Source organism: Urtica dioica, chromosome 10 (assembly GCF_054948205.1).
Source record: "Urtica dioica subsp. dioica isolate 48M chromosome 10, U.dioica_male_clone48M_v1_H2, whole genome shotgun sequence".
Classification (NCBI taxonomy): domain Eukaryota; kingdom Viridiplantae; phylum Streptophyta; class Magnoliopsida; order Rosales; family Urticaceae; genus Urtica; species Urtica dioica.
Window position 1 is genome coordinate 16,896,162 of NC_142765.1, and position 16,455 is coordinate 16,912,616.

The following is a 16,455-nucleotide window of genomic DNA, read 5'->3' on the forward strand; positions in this document are numbered from 1 at the left end:
AAGATGTACCGATCCAAGAGGATGTCACTTATGATGAAGTGCCAACCCAAGTTGTCGATAGGAAAACGAAGAGCCTTCGTAACCGTGAACTTCCGTTGGTGAAGGTTTTGTGGAGACATCATGGACGCGAAGAAGCGACTTGGGAACTGGAAAGCGATACGATGGAAAAATATCCGTATTTATTCCATATACCCAGTTAGATCTTAAATTTCGGGACGAAATTTCTCTAAGGAGGGGAGAGCTGTAACGTCTCAAAATTTAAAGAAGAAAAAAAATTGTTACAAGTTAGAATTTTGAGTGGACGCGAATGTGATTAATGGAAATAAATTCTCGTTAAAAGTTTATGGATAGAAAATTATGTAATTAATTTTCTAAAGTTTATTTCCATTAGTTCGGGTTGAAATACTAGGTTTTAATGTTGAAGGTTTAAAGAGCAAATCCTGAGAACTTTCTTATTCCTTCTTGGTTAAGTCTCGGCCACTTTCTTCTTCAAGTGGTAAGGATGAGAATAATAAAAGTGCTGATCATCTATAAATGGACATGTGTGAGTGTATAAGCCAAGTTCCAAAATGGCAGATTATCACATATGATACATGTGACACGTATTTGTAGTGGCTATCTCTTTATTTTGGTCATACTTATCCCTTCCTCTTGATGTATCTTCATTCAATTAAATATCCACAGCAAAACCCATTCGACCAAGACCACAGAACACACGGGGAAAAAAAACTGTATCACGTGAGGAAGAACAAGAGGAAAATCGGGAAAGAAAAATAGAGAGCGAACGATAGAGAGATAGCGAGAGTGAGAGTGAGCGAGAGCGTGGGATTAAAGCACGACGAGAAGGAAATCAAGAGAGTGGGCCGCACGACCGGGAATAAGAGAGAGCGACAGAGTGGCCAACGAGGACCGCAGTTTGTCGCCGCCGGGTTAGGAGCCGGTTCCGCCGGAAATAATTCAAGGTCGATGGACATCGTTCAAGGTAAAGAAATCCTTGAACCTAATTCCTCTCTTTGAATTTTAGAAAAAAAAAATATTAGGGATTTGAATCTTGAATTTGGGGCTTTCGAGCTGTGATGATTTTCATGGATTCGGGTTGGTTTTATTGTTGATTGTCGTGGCTGAGGTTGATGATGTTGCTTTTCTTGCTGAATTGATTTTATACCTCAGATGGTGATGGTTGGATGATTGTGCGTAGTAGGGTATGTGCTCTGGGTTTCTTCAGCGTGATACGACAACGACGAAGAAGAAGAAAGGTCGGCCAAAGATTAAAAAGAAGCTCGCCGAATTTTACATCAAGACAAGGAATCATCGATTCCATTTTATTTTCTTTGCTCGAAATTCAGAATTAGATAACTGGGATTTTGATTTTAGTTATGAGCTTGAGCTTAATTGGATGATGACTTAATGGGTATCTCGTTGGATCCAGTTATTTCTTGGATTGTGACTTTCTTGAAAAGTTGATTGTGCTCGTTTGATTTGATCCAAGTCAATGGAAAAAAAAAAGAGTGAATATTGTAATGTTGTAATGATTTGGATTTTTCCATTGATTTGTCACGGGTTTGAGTTCTTCATGTTTTGTTCGGGGTATGTTATAGTTTCAAAACTTGGCTTTAATTATGTTAAAATTTGAGCGAGTCTCTGAGGATTTCACAAGTGTAAATGGGAATGTGAATTTGAGACTCGTGTTTGAATTAATTATTGAAATAAGCTTGAATGGATTTGATATTTGACTCTGGGTTTTGACATGAGCTTAGTGTTTGGGAAATTGGAAATTTCCACCGGATTGTTGCTTGTGTGTTTTGTCTTTAGTTAACACGAGTTTGTTGATTCCATTGAGAATCTAATATGATTATTTATCGGAATAGGATATCGAGACTGAAAGTCGTTTAGAGGGTTCACGGTGTAAGTGAACGTCCGGATTCTCGGTATTAGTGAACGTTTGGGTTCACGGAGCGAGCGAACGTCTCGTGGACGAGCGACGTAGACGCTTAATCTCGAGGTAGGTTATTATAACCCTTCTCTCCTGATTTTATGGTTTGGCCTCAAGTATATATTATTTTCGAAATGAAAATGGTTGTGAACGTGCCACGAAACCTAAACCGTTCTTAGAAAATGTGGCGGAACTTCATCTCAGGATATCTGATCATGAAGTTTAGAATATTTTCAGTATTATACATATATCCCTTATTTGAAAAATATAAATATAATATTTTTCTTTATTGGCCTGGGATAGCCGGATACTTATATATACGAAGCGGAGAATGCATGCGTATATATAAAAGGGTGTGGAGAGTGCACCATTCTGATCAGAGGACTGCCACGGGTTATGTGGGCAGGCGGTGGCAGGCCACCAGCATAAAAATCGCATTTTGCATTTGCATATCTCATCATTCAATGCACGTTTACTTTTCTGCAAGCTAGACTCGTACGTGGTTGGAGATCAACACGTGACGGGGGTTATACTTGTACGTGTATGAAGATCTACACGGGACAAGGATAGTACTATTATATGAAAGTATTATTGTTTTTCGAAAATGATATATGAGAATTATTATTCTTGAAAATATATTTTTTAAAAATCGAGCCAAATATTATAACACCTACTGGGCCTCAAGCTCACCCCTACGTTTCTTTGTTTTTCTTAAATTATCTGTATAACCAGGAAAGTGAAAAGAAATGTTAGGACGACTTCGGGATTAAGTGTGGTCGAGAGTTTGAAGGTTTTCGCTGGATAGACTATCAAGTGTCGAAGGTTGGTTTTATATTTTCGCTTTCTTTATCTTTGGACTTGTAAAGTAAATAACTGAGTATGCACCGTGGGTTAGTCATGTAAAGTTTATTAGTGTTTCATTTTATACAATAATCACACCCCACTTTTCCCGGGGCGTGACAGCACACTTCCGAAGTTGGCTTACGTTCGGTTAAATCTTTTGCTGGGGAAGCAACGATGCTTATGACTTATATGTAACGAGAAAGGTATAACGGAACAAATTGACGTATCTCGATACGGGCAGAACCTGGAGGGTCATGATCACGTACTGACTAAATCAGTGGACATTCGTTACGATGAGTAAATATAATTCTAGTATCAAAGTTGGGTTCAGTCCTGGATTACACGATGGAGTATTGTAATGGACTAGACAATTCGATTAGAAAATAAAAAGGAATATTTTGTCTTTTAACGAGATTGTTAATCTTCTACTACTACGTCCATCGTCTCCGTCTCAGCTTCGATAAAGGCGGATAAGAACGTTAATATAATAGTGTGTATTATTATTATAATCTCACTTGCTGTAATAGTGATTGACATCATTAAATTCCAAAAAGGGTATTTTGGTAATTAAATAAATATTTATAGTAAAGCTATTTATTTATTGCTAGATCAAGTAAATAAACTTTATATTTATTGTTGGACGAGTAAATATGTGTTAAATGGTTTTAAAGCTATTGGACCTCGAAAAAGCAAAATTTTGGGCCTCCCTACCTGGTTATGGGCGATTTTATCAGTCCTGGAGAAACCAGTATTTTTTCTGTTTTTCTTTTTCTAAAATATAAGAGAATATATAGGAGATATGATTGTACTATATTCTCTCCTAATATTTAGGCTAAATATTAGGAGAATATTTAGGAGAAAATCTAGGAGAATATATTTTACTAGATTTTCTCAACAGCAAAATATTTATATTGTTATATAAAATAAAAACCTAGATACTGATATGACGGATGAGAGAAAAAAATAGGATACACTTGTTGAGATCCAAGGGCTGAGATTTAATCCACTAGTGTGAACACAATAAAATGAAATAATGTCTTTTAGAATATTCTGTAATATTCTATAAAGATACTTTTTAAACTGCTATAAATAGAGGGATGATGTGAAGCAAAATTTAACCTAATTTGCCAAGGAATTTCGTGGCCTCTCTCTCTCTCTCTCCTTGAGTTGGCTGATTCTTCCTCATGTTCTTCCCTTCGGAATTGCTTCAATTTCATTCTTAAAAATAAGAGAGAAAGATCGGAATCACCCTGTTTTCAGATCTAGTGAGATATAACGAAGCTCACTCTTTTGTCTTATTTTCCTCGAAGATTACGTTTCGGAAGACTTTGGTGTCATCACATCGAGTCCTTGAAGGAGGAGTTCCAGATCTGATCGTGTAGAGGGTTGTACGTTCAAGACGAAGACGGATTGTGAAAGCTTTCGGTTCGTGGACCTAGAACTGTAAGTTCTCTTAAACTCGTCTTTTATCTGATATGGTTGCTTGATGAAGTTTCTTATGATTAATTAATTAAGTAATCTAGATCTTGTTTAAAACCATGTTAATAATTAGCTCTTGTAAGCGTAATTATTATTTTCGGCATTTAATTGGTTATTTAAAGTGCAATAATCACCAACAATACCATCGATATTTTAACGATATTTATAAAACGATAAAGATTATAGCTAATATTTTACCGACTCTTCAAAAAATGATATATCGGTGATATATCATTGATAAATTTTTATCACCGATAAATTTCGACATTTCATGAACAAATGGTCTACCATAGACCATTTGTTCATGAAATGATTCTTTTATATTTTTTCATGATTCATATCCAAAAATTATATCATGAACATGTATTATATATTGAGAATGAAGTAACATTATGATACATCTTATAATAGTCGTTGATATTGAGAAATTTCATTAATTGGGCTTAATAAGCCATTAAATATCAAGATTAGACCCTAATGTTTAAAAATATCTAAATATGGACTTTTGACCCAAAATCGGACAAAAATACCCCTCTGAACCCTATACATCTCTCACTCTTCATTTTTATCATTTCAATCACACTCAAATCCACTCAAATACTCTCTACTTAAGCGGGTTTCAAAAGAATCATGGTAAAGATTACTAACCTAATCATTTTTACAAAGTTTATGATTGTATATGATACAATGTAGCAAAAAAAATCGATCAGATCTGAAAACAAAGTCCAAAATCTGAGTTTTAACTTGTTTGTACGATGGTATACGATGTGGTAGGATGAGATTTAACTTTTTGTACGATGAAATTTAGAAAAAAAAAATTGCGCTCTGTACGATGTTGTACGATGCATCTCTGTACGATGTTGTACGATATATAAGCTAATTTTGCATAGTTTGACTGTTTTTTGCAGTTTTTGTCATGATTAACGGCACTTGGGAGAAGGAAGGACACCAATGGGTTTTCACCAATGCAGAAATGCGTGCATTCGTAGTTCCGAAAGAGGTAACGTACACGGAGTTAGTAGATTTGTTATACAAGAAGTTCGAGTTAGACAAATTCGCGTTCGACTTAAAACTCGAAGTCCCATACACAGTCGGTACAATTCCGCTGGGTCCTGCCGTATTGAAGGACAACGGTGATGTTTCTCATTTTATGAAGAACAAATATCGTAATAGATTTCCGCTTTGTGTAAGTTTAGTACCGAAACAGATCATTGCACCTATTGCGTATCGAGGAGTATGTAAAGGGAAAGATGTGGAAGTTGGAATGGTGTCTCGCAATGAACCGAAGAAGAGACGGAATAATCTTGTTATCGACGATCGACAAAATGATCCTATAATTGAAAACAAAGACGGTGGCTGTGACGATGACTTTGTTGTCAATGGTGCCCACAAGAAGAGTTGTAGTCTTTATATTGTACATTTGATGTAATAAAGTCTCATGAAGACTTTTGCTTGTAATTGCTTATTCATTAATAAAAAGTTGAAACGTTCATTCATTCATCCTTGTCTGTTTGAAGCTTTATGATAAAACATTAGTCTTTTAGTCCATAAACAAACTAAACAACTTACGAAGAGACAAATGTAGATTTGCATGAACAAACTCTTCGTAGTTTACTTAAAACGATATATTCGCAATCTAAGGGTCAAAGGCCTATTGACCTCAGTATGATTGTTAGAAGAATCTATGATGTCTGGTTATGAGGCATTGAGAGTTGGAGACTCTATAGTTCTTCTAGGTATTTTCCGAAGGTACTGAATTGACCAGTCCACTTCTAGAGACAAGATAAGAACAAACCATTTAACCTCTTATGTCTCGAAGTCACTACGTATGAATTGCATCGTGCTGTTGTCAATGGTGCCCACAATAAGAGTAGTAGTGTCTATTTATGTACATTTGATGTCATATAGTCTTACGAAGACTCTTGCTTGTAATAGCTTATTCATTAATAAAGTTGAAACGTTCATTCATTCTTTCTTTGTTTGAAGCTTTATGATAAAACCTTAGTCTTTTAGTCCATAAACAAACTTAACCACTTACGAAGAGACAAATGTAGATTTGCATAAACAAACTCTTCGTAGTTTGCTTAAAACGATATATTCGCAATCTTAGGGTCAAAGGACTATTGACCTCAGTATGATTGTTAGAAGAATCTATGATGTCTGGTTATGAGGCATTGAGAGTTGGAGACTCTATAGTTCTTCTAGGTATCTTCCGAAGGTACTGAATTGACCAGTGCACTTCTAGAGACAATATAAGAACAAACCATTTAACCTCTTATGTCTCGAAGTCACTATGTATGAATTGCATCATGCTTACCTTAATCCTGAAATGAGACATGCCATTTCACACCTTAGTATTCTCATTTGAGAAAGTCAAAGTTCGGACTCACTATGTGATTCCGAACAAGGCCTATTGGTGAAGTACTAAGTTGTGAGTCTGTCATGAGTAACTTTGTGAAGTTCTCATAGATATGGAATTCATGTACAAGATTGCTGAAATGCAATGTATGTCACCTCATGCTTTGTTCCTTGGAGTGTGAATAAATGAACTGGCCAGTGTCCAAATTGAGTCCTGACTCTTTTGGATGTAACAATGTGACTTGTTAGCTCCTCGTCAATACATTGTTTCTAACTTATTCACAAGCGACAAAGGAGTTGAGGAAATAACAGCTAGAAGGGTAAAATGGTAATTTAGTAAATCCCGACTAGCTGATGACATTCATGAAGGGTAAACATAGATAATATTCAGTGGATCCGCTCATCATAATTAGGTTGAATTCTTGAGTAGAAAATAAATTCATTTGAACCGAGAGATTTTCAGTGTCAGCTCTTTAGTGGAGTCAGTTGGCATTAAGCTAAACTTGGAAAAGGTTTGTGAACTTTTGAGTCCAAGTGTTTAGCTCAAGCTTTGTTCATTTGGGTCCATGAGGTCACTGTCACGAATCACATCGATAGGAATAGTTAAACTGGAAGCTAAGTCAAAACAAGAACGAAAATTGTCAAACGGGTATTTTTGTCTTTTGAGACATATGATGAAATGAATGTCAATAAATTTTTTGACAAGGTCATTTGATGACATGCATCACTCGGCCATGACTTGATCATTGGGCCTTATGGATTAATTTCATTTCATAAGAATTTTATTGAAAATTCTTAATGGGCCTTTCTCATGTTGTCATGAGCAAATGAAGAAGCTTCTAGAAGCTCCTTCTAGATGAAAAGTAGGCGCCCATTATACCCATAGGAAGAGAGAATATTTTGTGCATAAATGTATCATGATACTTGCCAAAAGAAAAAGAGGAAACAAATTTCCTCTAAGAGGAAAGGATATGGGCGGCAAGGACAAGCAAAGAAGAGGAAACAAATTAGGAAACAAATCCCTTAAGGGAATGAATGTGTTGGGCGCATATGGAGAGAATGGGCAATAAGAGATTGCTCATGAATGCTTGGAAAAAGAGGAAACTCCTATTTTCTAAGGCTAACCCCTCTCATATAAATAGGGCCCTCATTCTCATTGTTTTCTCATTCCACATAAGTTAGAGATTGAAAGCTTCTCTCTCTAGACCTTGTGGTGGCCGAACTCCTCTCTCTCTCTTTCTAGTTTATTTTCGATTTTTCTTGCTTTGGCACCTAGGTCCTCACTCGACCTAGTGTTTAGCTCTGCGACTTCAAGACTCATTCTTAAGTCGTAGTGTTTAAAAGTGCTCACTCACTAATTTCTTTATTTCGAGTGATTTAGTGATAGAAACTTTCGTGGTTGCTCGAGGTGCCGAGGAGAGGAAGAGAGACGTGCAACGAGGGGAGACGAGCGTTGCAACTTTCTAAAAGCTTCTTCAAAGTTCAAGCTTCAAGAAAGGTTAGTAAACTTCTAGCTCATATTAGTTTTTAATTACATGTACTTGCTCTTTGTCTAGGTTAGTAAAAACTGTTTTTACTTGTAAAGAATTTTTTTAAAATTCCGCCGCTTCCCGAAGCGTTTAATCTTTTTCTTAAACCCTAGATCAATTCCAACAAATGGTATCAGAGCTATGGTCAAAGATTAGCATGTACATGTTTTTAAAATTATGAGCTTGAAAATCGTTTTCGAAAGTTTACTAATTTTGTGACAAGTTAGAATTGTAATCTTAGATTTTTTTTTTTAATTTAATGCTCTTGTCTTTAAATTAAAAAGCATGTTGATTTTCTATGAGTTTGGGATGTTTTTAAAACACATTAGAATCAGTTCTAAAATTTTTTAATTTTTTATATTGAAAAACGTGTTTTAAAAGTTTGAGAAATTTCGAGTAAATTTTTGTGACTAGTTTTGATATCTTGCTAGTTTCTTATTTTTACTTGAATCGTTTTATGCATGTTGTTATTTCTTTTATTCTATGTTATTACCCTGCAAATAAAACACAAATAAAAGCTTTAAACAACATCTTAAAACGTTCCGTTACACTCGATTCTTTTTCGTACCTAAAAAGGACAAAGCTTTAATTTATTTCTTTTCCTTCGAGCTGGAGTAAACCCGCATTAAAAGTGGCATAACTCTCTGCTCAGAAATCGAAATTTAATGATTCTTGAATCAAATTAAAGCTCTGTCTGTCCTCTGTTCAATGTTACCTGTTTCAGCTCAAAAGGACATCGGAGCCCCCAGATATGGCGATTTTACTCCGAGGTGCGCGGCTGTCTGAAACTCCAGTTTTTTAGAAATCCGGATTTTCAAACCCCACTACCATGAGTTATAGAACTCTAATGAGAAAATTTTCTTGAGCAAAAATGTTTTTCATATGATTATAAACATGATGTGTAAGATTAAAATGTTTTGATTTTTGAAAGTTTAATTGAAATTGAATTTTTACAAAACTAGTTTGAATTTTGAAAAACCGTTTTCACTTTCAAACTTGAAAATATTTTGTCATCCAAATCAAATAAATTTTCAAAATGTTTTCAAAACTATATCTATATCACATATATTCAAAATCTATATGCTCTTGAAATTTTGAGTGGGAGGTCTCCTTGTAGACAAGCCGAAAAATAAAAAGATGTGTAATCTCAAACTTTCAAGTGTTCGAGTGAGTTGAAGTTCACACTTCCCTCACACACTTTCCCGAAATAGAAAATAGGAAAAGATCGAGTATGTACCTTGTGCCTTTATGCACTAATACTGCTCTGGACATGTCGATCTAGGATTCTCTTCTAGTTGTCCGCTCTGTCGCTCTCTAACTAGGAAATATGTTTCCGAACTTATAAGAGTCGATGAACCAACTCCAAAAACTAAGTGGGAGGGTTATATTCGTTGTTTGTAACCCACGATCCCCAACACTAATGAAAGATGCAATAACGTGGGACTAAGAGCCGCTCTTGCGACCCTCACTTAAATGTGAGTACTCCAAGGCGTTATTGCTTCGATCATTGCTCAATGAGCTACGTCCGAGAGTGATGCAATGATGACAAGGCCTCCCCTTGGGGGATTGTTTTTCAAAGCTGATCTTTTGGACTAAGTGGTTGGTTACACACTTAGGCTCAATCCCTAGTAATCCTCCCTTGAGGCTCTGCGAAAGGATGTGAGTGATCAAACTAATTTAAAAGGTGGCTAGTCAAAATAGATGTATTGACATCTTGGCTTAGCATTAATGATGTGTCATTTACTTATAAAAGGAGATTTTTTGCGGCCTTCTCTTGAGGGAGTAAATTATCGTTTGGTTTATAACACCTTTGGATTTTATAAAAGTCTTAATAAAACTTAAATCCTAAACCAAAGACTAATCATAAACTTGTTTCAACTTATATAGGCAATATGTCTCTCAACAATCTCTCTATCTTTCTTTCCTCGATCAAACTCGAAAACGAAAACTACGTAGATTCGAAACGTAACCTCGACATAAAACCTACCGTTAACAAGCACAAATGGGTAATCACCACCCCATGTCCTCCTCTGACGAATGATGATTCAACTCAAGAGGACACTGACGCCTTAGCGGCCTGGCTACGATCCGATGAGATTGTGAGGTGCTATATCTTAGCATCTATGAACAATATGCTGAAAAAGCAACATCGTGACATCGAGACTGCCGCCGACATGCTCTACAATCTCATTGAGATGTTTGGAGGGCAAAGGCGTCAAACAAGGCAACAAGCAGTCCGACAGTTTATGAACTGTCATATGAGGGCTAGGACTCCTGTTAGAGACTTTATGATACTGATCATTAGTTTTCTAAAGAAAATGGAAATCCTAGGATCTGAGTTTGATGGGAAGAATGTCATAGATATGATCTTAGAAACTCTCCCCGCATCTCTTGATACCTCCAAGATGAACTACTCCATAAACAAGCTAGAGTACATTGTTATGAAGGAACTTCACACTGCTGTAGGTCTCACTAAGAGAAAGAGGAATCAAGGAGAGGCACATGCTACTGAGCAAAAAGCCTCCGCCTCTGGAACTAAGAAGAGACCTCACAAGGCCGATAAAAAGAACTGTCCTGCCAATCTCAAAGCAAAGGAACATAGTATTGTACTAGTTACTGAAGCATGCTTAGTAGCTGATAATGTATCAACGTGGATTCTTGACTCCGCTGCTACTAACCATATTTGTTGTTCCTTGAATGGTTTCAAGAAAACCAAAAGCTTAGAGGAAGGCGAGTTCTGTTTCAAATGGGGTGATGGGAGCCTGGTGTCTGCAAAGACTGTGGGATCCGTGACGCTGTCTTTTGAAGACCGCACTTTAAACTTGAATAATGTTTATTTTGTTCCTACCTTTGGGAAGAACTTAATATCCGTTGCTCGTCTTCTTGAGCAAGATTATTGTTTAAAGTTCATTAAGAATGGAATTCGTATTTCGTTTCCTGATAATTCTTTTGTCACTGATGCATGTATGAAGAATGCTCTTTTCTACATCTATCCCACTAAACCTTCTCTTTTAGACACCGAAATAGATAATGATCTAATTAGGGAGACAAAGAGGATCAAACTTTCTGAATCCTCCGATCTAACAAAATCAACATACCTCTGGCACTTGAGACTTGGTCATATCAGTCTAGATAGGATTAAGAGACTTGTGAGGGACGGTCCACTCCAAGACTCTGCAATAGGTTCACTACCTACTTGTGAATCCTGCATAGAAGGAAAAATGACTAAGCGACCTTTCTCCGATAAGGGTCGAAGAGCCACTGAGTTGCTGGAACTGATACATTCTGATGTATGTGGTCCGCTCAGCCAACAGGCACGTGGGGGATACGAATACTTCGTTACCTTCACCGATGATTACTCACGATATGGGTTTGTCTATTTGCTCAAACACAAATCCGAGACCTTTAACGTATTTAAGGTCTTTAGGGCTTTAGTGGAAAAACAAACTGGCAAAGTGATCAAAACCCTTCGATCCGATCGAGGTGGTGAGTATATGTCTGGAGAGTTCGATGACTTTCTTAAAGAAGAAGGTATCGCTTCTCAGCTTACCGCACCTGGCACACCTCAACAAAACGGAGTGTCAGAGAGAAGGAACCGAACTCTAATGGAGATGGTTAGATCAATGATGAGTTACTCATCACTCCCTCCTTCCTTTTGGGGATATGCCCTCGAAATAGCCTCTTATATTCTGAACCAAGTTCCGTCCAAGACGGTTCCTGGTACTCCTTATGAAAGATGGACTGGCCGTAAAGTAAGTTTGGGCCACATCCGAATTTGGGGTTGCCCTGCACATGTGCTAAGGCAAAAGACTAGCAAGTTGGCTAGTAGGTCAGAATTGTGCCTGTTTGTGGGATATCCAAAGGAAACCAAAGGTTTCATTTTCTATAGTCCTGAGGACGATAAGACTTTCGTTAGCACGAATGCTCGTTTCCTTGAGGAGGACTTCATGAAGGATGCGAAACCTAGAAGCAAAATTGTGCTTGAAGAAAAGTTGGGTGAGGAAGCTTCTACCTCATCTGTAAGAACTGTTCTTACCCCAACTGAAACACAACCTAACTCATCAGAATCTCGTCAAGTAGTACTTAGACGTAGTGGGAGGGCTACTCAAAAGCCTGATAGGTACATGTCTTATGGAGACTCTCTTGTAGCCGTCTTTGACATGGATGATCCTGTTTCCTATAGCCAAGCGATGGCTTGTTCTGAATCAAACCTTTGGCTTGACGCCATGAAAGTTGAAATGCACTCGATGTATGTCAACAATGTCTGCAAACTTGTAGACCTTCCTGAAGGGATTAAACCCGTAGGGTGTAAGTGGAAATACAAGAAGAAAAGGGGTCCTGATGGGAACGTCGAGACGTTCAAAGCACGACTTGTGGTGAAGAGTTATACCCAACAAGAAGGGATTGACTATGAAGAAACCTTCTCCCCAGTCGCGATGCTTAAATCCATCCGCATACTCCTATCCATAGCTGCAGCTCTCGACTATGAGATCTGGCAAATGGATGTCAAGACAGCCTTTCTGAATGGCAATCTTGATGAGCGCATTTACATGGCTCAACCAGACGGTTTCGTGGAAGAAGGTCAAGAGACCAAGGTTTGTGAGTTGCTTAAGTCCATTTATGGATTAAAGCAAGCATCTAGGTCATGGAATATAAGATTCGATGAAACTGTGAAAAGCTTCGGCTTTGAACAGTCAATAGATGAGCCTTGTGTTTACAAGTTAATACACGAAGGCAAAGTTGTGTTTCTGGTACTATATGTCGATGATATACTACTCATTGGTAATGACGTGGGTAAGTTATCTGAGGTTAAGGTCTGGCTGGCAAAGCAATTCGATATGAAGGATCTAGGAGAAGCCGCGTACATTCTGGGGATCCAAATCTTTCGAGATAGGAAAAACCGGACCCTGTCGCTCTCTCAAGCATCTTATATTGATAAGGTGATGGATCGCTTCTCGATGCAAGACTCCAAGAAGGGTCAAACACCCTTTAGGCATGGAGTTTCACTCTCTAAGGACCAGTCTCCCAAGACTGCACAAGAGATTGAAGACATGAGGAAAATTCCTTACGCCTCTGTCGTAGGAAGCCTCATGTATGCTATGCTTTGCACTAAACCTGACATCTGTTTCGCCGTTGGCGTAGTTAGCCGTTTCCAATCCAACCCTGGACCCGAGCACTGGATTGCTGTTAAGCATGTTCTTAAGTATCTTCGAAGAACTAGGAACTTGATGCTTACATACTCAAGTACTGACCTGACTATGGCGGGATATACCGACTCCGATTTTCAAGCGGATAAGGATTCCAGGAAATCCACTTCGGGATCTGTGTTCATCCTTAATGGTGGAGCTGTTGTGTGGAGAAGTATTAAGCAATCTTGCATTGCTGACTCCACAATGGAAGAAGAATATGTGGCTGCTTGTGAAGCGTCCAAAGAGGCTGTATGGCTTAGAAAATTACTTAAGTATTTGGAAGTTGTTCCAAACGTCGACGAGCCCATGACCCTTTATTGTGATAATAGTGGGGCTGTCGCTAACTCAAAGGAACCTCGAAGCCATAAGCGCTCTAAGCATATTGAGAGGAAATACCATTTGATTCGAGAGATCGCGCAACGCGGAGACGTGGAGGTGAAGTAGATCTCTGGCAGATATATTCACCAAGGCCCTAGCGAACATGGTTTTCGACCAACTTCGAGAGGGATTAGGCATGTAGGACTACTCACATCTTCTTTGTGTCAAGTGGGAGTTTGTTGTCAATGGTGCCCACAAGAAGAGTAGTAGTGTCTATTTATGTACATTTGATGTCATATAGTCTTACGAAGACTCTTGCTTGTAATAGCTTATTCATTAATAAAGTTGAAACGTTCATTCATTCTTTCTTTGTTTGAAGCTTTATGATAAAACCTTAGTCTTTTAATCCATAAACAAACTTAACCACTTACGAAGAGACAAATGTAGATTTGCATGAACAAACTCTTCGTAGTTTGCTTAAAACGATATATTCGCAATCTTAGGGTCAAAGGACTATTGACCTCAGTATGATTGTTAGAAGAATCTATGATGTCTGGTTATGAGGCATTGAGAGTTGGAGACTCTATAGTTCTTCTAGGTATCTTCCGAAGGTACTGAATTGACCAGTGCACTTCTAGAGACAATATAAGAACAAACCATTTAACCTCTTATGTCTCAAAGTCACTATGTATGAATTGCATCATGCTTACCTTAATCCTGAAATGAGACATGCCATTTCACACCTTAGTATTCTCATTTGAGAAAGTCAAAGTTCGGACTCACTATGTGATTCCGAACAAGGCCTATTGGTGAAGTACTAAGTTGTGAGTCTGTCATGAGTAACTTTGTGAAGTTCTCATAGATATGGAATTCATGTACAAGATTGCTGAAATGCAATGTATGTCACCTCATGCTTTGTTCCTTGGAGTGTGAATAAATGAACTGGCCAGTGTCCAAATTGAGTCCTGACTCTTTTGGATGAAACAATGTGACTTGTGAGCTCCTCGTCAATACATTGTTTCTAACTTATTCACAAGCGACAAAGGAGTTGAGGAAATAACAGCTAGAAGGGTAAAATGGTAATTTAGTAAATCCCGACTAGCTGATGACATTCATGAAGGGTAAACATAGATAATATTCAGTGGATCCGCTCATCATAATTAGGTTGAATTCTTGAGTAGAAAATAAATTCATTTGAACCGAGAGATTTTCAGTGTCAGCTCTTTAGTGGAGTCAGTTGGCATTAAGCTAAACTTGGAAAAGGTTTGTGAACTTTTGAGTCCAAGTGTTTAGCTCAAGCTTTGTTCATTTGGGTCCATGAGGTCACTGTCACGAATCACATCGATAGGAATAGTTAAACTGGAAGCTAAGTCAAAACAAGAACGAAAATTGTCAAACGGGTATTTTTGTCTTTTGAGACATATGATGAAATGAATGTCAATAAATTTTTTGACAAGGTCATTTGATGACATGCATCACTCGGCCATGACTTGATCATTGGGCCTTGTGGATTAATTTCATTTCATAAGAATTTTATTGAAAATTCTTAATGGGCCTTTCTCGTGTTGTCATGAGCAAATGAAGAAGCTTCTAGAAGCTCCTTCTAGATGAAAAGTAGGCGCCCATTATACCCATAGGAAGAGAGAATATTTTGTGCATAAATGTATCATGATACTTGCCAAAAGAAAAAGAGGAAACAAATTTCCTCTAAGAGGAAAGGATATGGGCGGCAAGGACAAGCAAAGAAGAGGAAACAAATTAGGAAACAAATCCCTTAAGGGAATGAATGTGTTGGGCGCATATGGAGAGAATGGGCAATAAGAGATTGCTGATGAATGCTTGGAAAAAGAGGAAACTCCTATTTTCTAAGGCTAACCCCTCTCCTATAAATAGGGCCCTCATTCTCATTGTTTTCTCATTCCACATAAGTTAGAGATTGAGAGGTTCTCTCTCTAGACCTTGTGGTGGCCGAACTCCTCTCTCTCTCTTTCTAGTTTATTTTCGATTTTTCTTGCTTTGGCACCTAGGTCCTCACTCGACCTAGTGTTTAGCTCTGCGACTTCAAGACTCATTCTTAAGTCGTAGTGTTTAAAAGTGCCCACTCACTAATTTCTTTATTTCGAGTGATTTAGTGATAGAAACTTTCGTGGTTGCTCGAGGTGCCGAGGAAAGGAAGAGAGACGTGCTGCGAGGGGAGACGAGCGTTGCAACTTTCTAAAAGCTTCTTCAAAGTTCAAGCTTCAAGAAAGGTTAGTAAACTTCTAGCTCATATTAGTTTTTAATTACATGTACTTGCTCTTTGTCTAGGTTAGTAAAAACTGTTTTTACTTGTAGAGAAATTTTTTAAAATTCCGCCGCTTCCCGAAGCGTTTAATCTTTTTCTTAAACCCTAGATCAATTCCAACACGTGCTTACCTTAATCCTGAAATGAGACATGTCATTTCACACCTTACGTATTCTTATTTGAGAAAGTCAGAGTTCGGACTCACTATGTGATTCCGAACAAGGCCTATTGGTGAAATACTAAGTTGTGAGAATGTCATGAGTAACTTTGTGAAGTTCTCATAGATATGGAATTCATGTACAAGATTGCTGAAATGCAATGTATATCACCTCATGCTTTGTTCCTTGGAATGTGAATAAATGAACTGGCCAGTGTCCAAATTGAGTCCTGACTCTTTTGGATGAAACAATGTGACCTGTTAGCTCGTCGTCAATACATTGTTTCTAACTTATTCACAAGCTACAAAGGAGTTGAGGAAATAACAGCTAGAATTGTAAAATGGTAATTTTGTAAATCCCGACT

At 37.7% G+C, this 16,455-nt stretch overlaps 1 long non-coding RNA gene across 1 annotated transcript; it reads left to right on the forward strand.

Moving 5' to 3' along the window:
• The first annotated feature begins 565 nt into the window (after positions 1-565).
• LOC149383596 (uncharacterized) lies at positions 566-2,747 on the forward strand. Its single transcript, XR_016301635.1, has 3 exons — positions 566-982; positions 1,171-2,002; positions 2,666-2,747. It is a non-coding gene; the product is annotated as an uncharacterized LOC149383596 (long non-coding RNA).
• Positions 2,748-16,455: the final 13,708 nt, after the last annotated feature.